The sequence below is a fragment of the Triticum aestivum genome, chromosome 4D (genome assembly GCF_018294505.1).
Source record: "Triticum aestivum cultivar Chinese Spring chromosome 4D, IWGSC CS RefSeq v2.1, whole genome shotgun sequence".
NCBI lineage: Eukaryota > Viridiplantae > Streptophyta > Magnoliopsida > Poales > Poaceae > Triticum > Triticum aestivum.
In genome coordinates, this window is record NC_057805.1 from 35,548,349 (window position 1) to 35,558,311 (window position 9,963).

A 9,963-nucleotide genomic window follows, 5' to 3' on the forward strand; every position below is an offset into this window, starting at 1 on the left:
ACATTTCAGACAAATGCGTCTGCAAGACATGGTTCCCCCTCCCAATTCCCCATTCATACCTCGTGGGCGCCAAATCACCTTCTCCCCGGAAGCTCCCTTCTCCCGAGCCGCAAAACCTCAGCCCCTCCTCCATGGCGCCCCCACCGCACCAAATTCATAGCCGCCCTCCTCTCTAATCCCAGAGACGGTGTCCATTTGCCATCGTGCATGGGTTGTGTGCCTCTTACTCCGTGCTGCCGGAGCTGCCTCGATGACGGCCACTTGAACCGTACTGGAGCCGACGCACCCCCGCCGTTGTTCATGGCGCCGGAGCGGCTCCAACTTTGGACCCGTCCAGAGCCCCAGCACTGCTTCCCCATAGCCCTCGACCATCGCGACATCTCTACTTCCCTGCCGCCAGTAGCCACCGCAACTGCGCCGGCCTCACCCTCATCTCAAATCACTTTATTTAGGCGTTAGTTGTCTGAATTTTTATTCTGGGCCAATCGATTCCCAATGGGAAGCAGCACCCCTCGAGCCGGCGGAGCTCCTAGGCTGCCGGTTGGCTGGTGTCTAACGTAAGGGTGCGGGGGTGCAAGTTCGCCGCGGAAGCAGCGCTTAGATGGCTATCTTAGAGGTGCATGGGTTGAAGGTACTGCCACCGCTGGATCTGGATGACGGCAAGTCTTTGTGGATTGGCCCGGGGGCGGCGCAACCACGACAGTGCGGTGGGGCGGGGGGCGGGTGAGGGAGTCCTGGACTAAGGGGTCCTCGGGCGTTCAGCCTGTTAGCCATGGGCCGGACTGATGGGCCGTGAAGATACGAAGACCGAAGACTCCACCCGTGTCCGGATGGGACTCTCCTTGGCGTGGAAGGCAAGCTTGGCGATCAAATATGTAGATTCCCTTCTCTGTAACCAACTTTGTGTAATCCTAGATCCCTCCGGTGTCTATATAAACCGGAGGGTTAGGTCTATAGGATCAGAATACTCATTACCATAGTCATACAGGCTAGACCTCTAGGGTTTAGCCATTACGATCTCGTGGTAGATCAACTCTTGTAATCTCATATTCATCAAGATCAATCAAGCAGGAAGTAGGGTATTACCTCCATAGAGAGGGCCCGAACCTGGATAAACATCGTGTCCCCTGTCTCCTGTTACCATCGACCTTAGACGCACAGTTCGGGACCCCCTACTCGAGATCCGCCGGTTTTGACACTGACATTGGTGCTTTCATTGAGAGTTCCACTGTGCCGTCGTCAAAAGGACTGATGGCTCGCCTTGTCGTCAATGAAAATATCACCTCCGGAGGAGCCCTGGCCCCAGGCCAAACCCTTCGACTGGGCGGCTTCGTCATGACCGCCTGTTCGGCTCTTAAGCCGACGATGACCTCTCGGGTCATCGAAAATCGCCTCCGCGTTGATCCTGAATACTCCGAAGGGATGGATCCGATGGAGCTATCGTCTCTAAATGAACTCCTAGATCGCATCGCCGCCTTGGGAGTCACGATAGATTACGATCGGATTGGGCTTAAACCCGACCAGAGAGAGATTAAAACTCCACCGATCACCCACCAGATAGCGGTAGTCGAGGAGCAAGACAACTCTTCCTCTATGTTGAGGACGAACTATGTTCGGATCTCCGATCTCAAAGAGTCGGATACCCACCGGCAGAAAGACGCGCCTTGTTCTCCGGACATAGAATCGGATGGCAAGCCCAAAAAATCAGTTGATATCTCGGAGCCCGAACTGTTAAGTCCGGAAGATCTTCTGACTCTGGATCCAAAGTTGGGCCAGGGTTCGGATTTAAAGCCACCCACCCACCCAAACATAAACGCTCTCATGAGCATACAACAGCAGTCTCAGGAAATGGTCCATCACTTCTGGGCCAGATTCCTCCTTGTCAAAAACAAGAGTAAAGATTGTCGCGACGAAGACGTGATCTCAGCGTTCCGCAACAACTGCACGGACGAAGGAGTCCTTAACGCCATCAACCAACATTGCATATCACACTTCGCTGAATTGGCAACTATCGTACAAAAGTACAGCATAATGGAAAGCGCTTGGAAAACTCAGGCGGCTCGCTAGGACTCATCGGTCCCCACTCCACCTCCCGTTCAGGCGAAAAGGGCGCACCCTCATGGCACGCCCGGTCCAATAGTAAAGAAATATAAGCCCATTATGGGGCGTGGAACCGTTCTGGAAGGATGGCTCGATGGGCCATGCAAAATACACACAACACCAGATAACACGCCAACCCACAGCCTTAGAGCATGTTGGGTACTTCGGCAAGTGGCCAAGAGCGGCGAGGATATCCGCACCCAGAATACCCCAGAACAACACCCCCCAGAAGACAACAACCTTAAAGTATTGACGGTCTTCGAGACATTTGTTTCCAACAATAGGCGCAAAAGGGCAATCCGCAAACTCGCCGAAGTCTGCCAGATCGCAGCAATAAACCCTTGGAACGACACGGCTATAACTTTTAATGCCGGTGACGAACCAAAATACAGGACAGTCCGAGCACGAGCTGCCCTGGTCCTTAGTCCAATTGTGGACGGCTTTCGGCTCACCAAGGTCCTCATGGATGGCGGCAGCGGACTAAACCTCATTTATGAGGACACACTCCACAAAATGGAAATAGACAGGAGCAGCATCGAGCAAAGTGGCACGACCTTCCAAGGAATTATTCCCAGTCGGGAGACGCGGTGTGCGCGCAAAATCACACTTGACGTGGTATTCGGCACGCCGGAGAATTATCGGTCCGAAGAGATAACCTTCCAAGTGGCCCCTTTCAACAGTGGATATCACGCTCTCTTGGGGCGAGACGCATTCACACGCTTCCAAGCCATACCTCACTACGGGTATATGAAGCTTAAGATGCCCGGGCCCAACGCCATAATTACTCTTGCCAGTGATCCGTACATAGCACTCCGCGCCGAAAACAAAACCGCATCCCTAGCCCTTGAGGCATTATCTGAGGCCCTCACGGCCGAAGAATTAACCGCACTGCGCTCCACTGTGGACAGGGACGACATGATCCTAGACAAACGACCCAAATCCACCTCCTTCAAACAGGCAGAAGAAATAGTCAAATTCCAAGTCCATCCAATGGACCCCAAGAAGACATCACCCATTGGTGCACAACTAGACCCAACGATCGACACCGCGCTACGAGAGTTCCTGTGCGAGAACTGGGATATATTCGCCTGGCACCCCTCGGATATGCCAGGAATCCCGCGCGAGTTAGCTGAACACGACCTCAATATATTGAAGGGATACAAGCCGGTAAAGCAGACACTACGGCGTTTTTCCGAACCCAAACGTCAAGCTATGGGGGAAGAATTAGCCAAGCTAATTGAAGCCGGATTCATTAGAGAAATAAAACACCCGGACTGGCTGGCAAACCTGGTGATGGTGCCAAAGAAGGACAAATCTTGGCGCTTGTGCATCGATTTCAAAGACCCCAATAAGGCCTGCCCTAAAGATCCCTTCCCCCTCCCCCGCATTGACCAGATCATTGATGCTACCGCAGGGCACGACTCACTGTGCTTCCTCGACGCGTATTCCGGATACCATCAAATCAAAATGAAGGAGTCTGGCCAAGCCGCAACGGCATTCATTACCCCATATGGGCCATTCTGCTTCAACACCATGCCCTTCGGGCTCAAAAACGCTGGCGCCACTTACCAACGCATGATTCAAACATGCTTAGAGAAACAGATCGGCAAAACAGCTAAAGCATATGTGGATGACGTCGTCATCAAAACCAAGCACGTCGAGTCGTTGATTGATGATCTACGTCTTACATTCGACAACCTCCGTACATATGACATTAAGCTGAATCCGGAAAAATGTGTTTTCGGCGTTCCCGCCGGAAAACTGATGGGCTTCATTGTAGGCTCGCCGCATTGTCCGACACTCCAAAGCCTACAAGGTTCACGAAGGAGAACTCTACAAGAAAAGTGCTACCGGAGTACTTCAAAGATGTATCTCCGACGAGGAAGGGCGGCAGCTTTTGGCAGAAATTCACGCCGGCCTCGGTGGCCACCACGCTGTGGCTCGGGCCCTTGTAAGCAAGGCTTTTCGTACATGCTTCTATTGGCCCATGGTCCGAGCAGACGCACAGGACCTCATCCAACATTGCGTCGGATGCCAACTCTTCTCCAACCAAAGCCATATGCCCCCACTGCCCTCCAAACAATCCCCATCACCTGGCCTTTTGCGGTCTAGGGATTGGATATGGTTGGACCCCTTGAAGGTGGAAGCCATAAGAAGAAATATCTACTCGTCATGGTAGATAAATTCACTAAGTGGATAGAGGCCAAACCAATTAAAACGGCCGAGGCCGGACCAGTGATAGAATTTATATCCGGCGTTGTACACCGTTATGGTGTCCCACATAGCATCATCACCGATAATGGCTCCAACTTTACAGCCGATGAAGTGAAAAATTGGTGCGCCAATCTAGGCATTAAGCTCGACTACGCCTCCGTCTATCACCCACAAACAAATGGTCAAGTCGAACGAGCCAATGGTCTTATTATGAGCGGCATTAAACCCAAACTAGTGCGGTCTTTGAAAGAGTCAGACAAGCACTGGGTGGAGGAGCTCGACTCCGTGCTCTAGGGGCTGCGGACCATGCCCAATCGCACTACCGGATACACACCTTTCTTCATGGTGTACGGCGCAGAGGCAGTACTGCCCTGCGACATTATTCATGACTCACCTCGAGTGCGCATGTACGAAGAGAGAGAGAGGCCGAGCTCGATCGGCAGGACAACTTAGATGCCCTGGAGGAGGAGTGTGATGTTGCAAAAGCCCGTTCCGCATTTTATCAATAGCAGGCTCGCAGGTATCAAAGTAGAGAGGTGCGGGCCAAAACTTACAACGTCAGTGAACTCGTTCTACGCCTGCCGGAGAAGAAAAAGGACAAACTCAAGCCCAAGTGGGAGGGTCCCTTCATCATCGACGAAGTTCTCACCGAAGGGGCATACCGCCTGCGTGATGCGTCAGACAATCGACTAGAGCCGAACCCCTGGAACGCGGCCAGACTCCGAAGATTCTATGCCTAGCGCCGAAATCTTTGTTCATCTCCTTCCCCCTATTGTTTTCGTTATTTTCTCTCTCTCTCTTTTCGTTTTTTCTCTTTAGCTTTAAAAGCTTTCGTGCGGTTAGACCGTGCACCCCCGACGCATACATCTCGAAGTATGTACGTCTATTATACCTGGGGGATTCTCGGACAGAAGCTTGCTATTATTATTTTCCGAGCATCAAGCTCTTCACATATGTGTTTTCTACCATATGTACCTTTTCTTCGCCATTATATGCATTGATATGACTTAAGTTTTGGCCAAGCTGGGTTGCCTGGCTCCTGTGCTTATGCCCTACGTTGCCGTTAGTTCGGCTAGGGATAAAGGGAGCACCTCTGCGATTGTTACTGCCGGGTCATCCGGATGTGTACCTCAGACTGGGTGAAGCCGAAAGCTAGCGTTCTTAAGAGAATATTCGGTCGGCAAACTAAAGATGGTTTTGCATTCGTCCCATCATTAACCCCCAGAAGCTATACACATTGTGATTTCTTCGTCACAGTTCGGACATGCACATCGATGCATGCACACCCAGGGAAAGGAACCCTTAACGGAACTATTCTCTCCAGAAGATGTTTCTTACACTCTTAATGTAATATAACATAACTAGCCGGATAATTGTCTGTTCAAGCAACTATGACCCATATGCCTGGTTTCCATGCATACCCGGTCTACTCGGCCGTTCTGGTATTCGGAAACACTCCGCACCTTCAGGTCAAGAGGTTGAAGCGAAAAGGTCCGCCGTGACAATTGTTTTACAATTCAGCTAGAGTTACATATGAAAAGGAAAGTACATAGTCATTTAAGACTCAAAAACTTCCTCTTCTATGCCGTCCAGCAGGCTATCTAATTTGCAATCCTATTGGGAATACTTGGTGGCTACTTCTACTTGGTTATATACCAAACTAATGGGAATTTCCTTCCCATCTGACCCTAGAGGCCCGACCCGAGCCATATGGTTTGGATCAAGCTTGGTATACCATGTTTTCACCATGGCCCAGGCTTCTCGCGGACCCTCTCGGGAGGCCGATATCTTCCATAATCGGATACGCCACAGGGCTCCCTTGTATAGCTCCACAAGCTCCTTCATACTTCCTGGAGGGGAGGCGGACGGCCATAAAGCCTTGGCAACACTCCGCATTGCCTGCCGCGCTTGCTCGTGCATCTGGGACAGCCCTTGTAGTAGATCGCTCGACGATCTAGATACCTCCTCCTCGGGACGACCAGTCAGCATACCTACAGACATAACTCTGTTAGTTCCTTTACTCGCGGAATCACACGGTGGTAAGTACGAACACATACTAAATATGCCGCCTCGCAGCCTCTTATTCTCCTTCACGGAGTCGGCTAGCTGGGCCCGCACATCCTTCAGCTCTTCGCCCAGCTGGGTCTTGGAATCCTGGAGTTGGTTTTTCTCATCAACAGCCTGTTTCAGCACACGTTCGCCTGCAGCACATAGCCTTTTGGCCTCTCTTTCATTCGCTTGCGCAACTTCCAGTGCTTTCGTCAGTTCATCTGACGATCATGCCATGATACATGCAACATTGTTAGCATTACTAGCATATACTTATATTTTCTCGTTGGAGGGGAACATTACCAGGTGACGCCTTCTTGGATTTCTCCAGTTCGGCGGTAACAGCATTTAGCTGTGTCCGGCACTTTTCCATCTCTTGAGACAACAGGTTGTTCTTCTCTGTTAACACCTGGGTATACAGCGATCCTTAAATCAGTTGTGCCAAACTGCTTCAAGTCTCGGGGGCTACTGGTATACAACTATTGCATTTGGAAAAAGTAAACTCACCTGCACATCTTTCAAATATTGGCCTGTGGCTCTGGCAAGCCCGTCTCTGGCGGTCCGGATGTATGCATCGGCCAAGCTGAAGGCATTGAATGCTTCCGTTGAAAAGCCGGTGTCACGAAGAACGGCCCTCCGGCGCCGATGATTCATGGCGCTCTCCACTTCCGAGTTGGGGACGGACATATTGTCCGAATCATCGGCCGGAGGACAATCCGGCATCACCCCCGCTCTAGCCCCTGCCTTTACGGCAGATTTGGATCCCGGCTGTGGGGAGTATGACCGGCCGAACCCCCGGATATAGTCTGGCTCACTTTTTTTTCCTAATACAGGACAAACATATAAAGCACAATTGGATGCAACTGCTGAAGCACATATTTGCAAGTCCATACCTCTTGGATGAAGGCCCGGCCGTATCCTTGTCTGCCTTCCTCTTCGAAGGTTCGCCCAGCGTGGGGACCGCTCTCTTTGGAGATGCCCTTGGTGCGGCATGGCGCGTCGTACGCCTCCCCTTTAGAGCACAGGATGGTGCGGTGGGTGAGGTGGAATGATGAAACTATTTCGGATGGAATATCTCTTGATTACTTACGTGTGAAGCAGGCAGGAGGCCAAGGTAATCAGCGATGATGGCCACTTCTGTGCCGTCGTAACTTGCCTGGTAAAACACCCCGCCCTCGAGCACCACGAATATGTCCGGATCCTCTTCGAATCCGGGGTCAAGCTCCCGACTATGGCCCTCGGGCTGCGGGGCGGGGCTGTAAAGCCCCTCGGAAACCTTTCGCCAGTGCTATAATAAACAGGCGAATTACAAATTCATCAAATATGGCTTGAGGGGGGAGTAAGTAGAGCAGAGGGGTTGAAATTTACCCAGCTAGGTGGATTGTACATGGAATATCCATCTCTGCGCTTGATATGAAGGAATTCCTCCTCCTCCCCTTTGTACAGTTCGGCCAATATTTTGGCCAGAGTGGCGGGGGTGTCCGGACCTTTCCTGCCGCAGCGGGAGGCGTCGTCTTCCCCATTATAGTACCACATGGGAAGCCCTCGACATTGGAGTGGCTGAACTCCCCGCACTATTGAGGTCACCATTACCTCGGCTATTGATAATCCATACTGGGCGAGCGTCTTTATCTTGCTCATGAGCTGGCGAACTTCCGCACTATCGTCTTCCTCTAGACTCCGAGGGCGCCAGCTGTGGTGTTTCTTTAACGGAACGCTTGTGAACTCGGGAAGGCCCCTCCGAACTGGATCTGGAAGTGGAGCGTCCTCAATATAGAACCATTCGGACGGCCACTCTTCAGATGCCTTCCTTGGTGTGCCGGACAGGTATCCGGTCTCGGCAATGCGCCATATTTCGGCTCCGCCCACTTCAAATATTGATCCCTCGTGGTTGCGCGGGACGAGGCAGAATAACTTTCTCCACAGTTCAAAATGGGGCTCACAACCCAGAAATAGCTCGCATAAAGCGACATAACCCGCGGTAGGCAGGATGGAGGCCGGCGTGAAGTTATGCAGTTGGAGGCCATAATACTCCAGAAGCCTGCGAAGGAATGGATGGATTGGAAATCCAACACCACTTAGCAGGTAGGGGACGAAGCACACTCGTTCCCCCTCGGATGGGTTGGGAAAATCTTCAGCCTCAGCCCCGCCATTGAAGACGGTCAATCCTGCTCGAACAGGGACCAAATCCGCGGGAGGAAGAAATCCCTGTGTTTGCAGCTTCTCCAGCTGACAATGGGATACAGAGAACCTCTCCCACTCGCCCTTTCTTGGGCCGCAGGGGCGGGAGGAGGAGCTGGGATCGCTGGCCATGTTGGAATGGTCTCTCCTAGCAATCTCTGAGGATTTTTTCGCGTGGTGCCGAATGGATCTGAGATCCAATCTCTTTAAATAGATTCTCTTTCTCATGGCTGGGGTGTTATGTGCAAAAAATGCCCTGACCTCTCATATTCTCCTGACACATGGAAGCCAAAGTCTTGGGTGCACATAAGACGAGGAGTGTAACATTAAATGGAACACTGAATACATCTCGTTGAAGTCATCGGAGGAGGAACCCGCCTTGCAATGCCGAAGACAATCTGCGCGCCGAACACCTCGTCATTGAAGCCTGGTTTGGGGGCTACTGAGGGAGTCCTGGACTAAGGGGTCCTCGGGCGTCCGGCCTGTTAGCCATGGGCCGGACTGATGGGCCGTGAAGATACGAAGACCGAAGACTCCACCTGTTGGGGATATTACCACTGGGCATAAACCGGCCAGGAGAGGCCGGGTTAACCCCATAAGTGTTTCATCTGTATCTGAAGCCTATGAAGACAGACGGTGACGCTTCATGAAGGCCCAGGGCCCAAAGCTGGGTTAAGGCCCGTAGACACAGACCGGCATTGATATGTAAACTTGTGTTGTAAGATAGAGGTAGCAGAGACTGAGCCGGACACGATTATGAGCCGGCCTCGGAGTCTGTAAACCGACGGGCGTCAACCCATGTATATAAGGGGACAGCCCGGCAGCGGTTCAGGGAGAACAGATAACACCCCGAGACTCAAGCAAAGCGTATTCGCTCCCTGGTCATCGAAACCCATCAATTCCATCACAACTAGACGTAGGCTTTTACCTTCATCGTAAGGGGCCGAACTAGTATAAAACTCTCTTGCGTCCTTTGTCCGCTTTAACCCCTTTAAGCTAACCCGTAGCGATGGCTCCACGACTAAGTCCTTTCTCTAGGACATCTCGTGACAAAACCACGACAGTTGGCGCCCACCGTGGGGCTATCGCATGATGGTTTCAAGTTCTTGGAGGGCAACTTCGAAGGACTCAAGGGTTACGCTGTGGGCCGGATGTTCCAAAAGTCGTCGCGGCAAGCTCTACATCGATGATGCAGGCTGGGGCCCCGAGGCCGGCTCAATTGAGTACGGGTACCGGGTCCCCTTTGGTGGCATACACGTCTTCATTGGCAAGATTGGCGAAACGGGCCCTGTGCCGGACATCTGCACCGACCTAGTCGAGACGGCTCAGCGTGCGAGATCTGCCCGGGTCAAGCCTATCATGAAGTGTGCCTTCGTGGGAGTTATCCATGGAGGGGAATCTGAGGATAGATTGGAATCT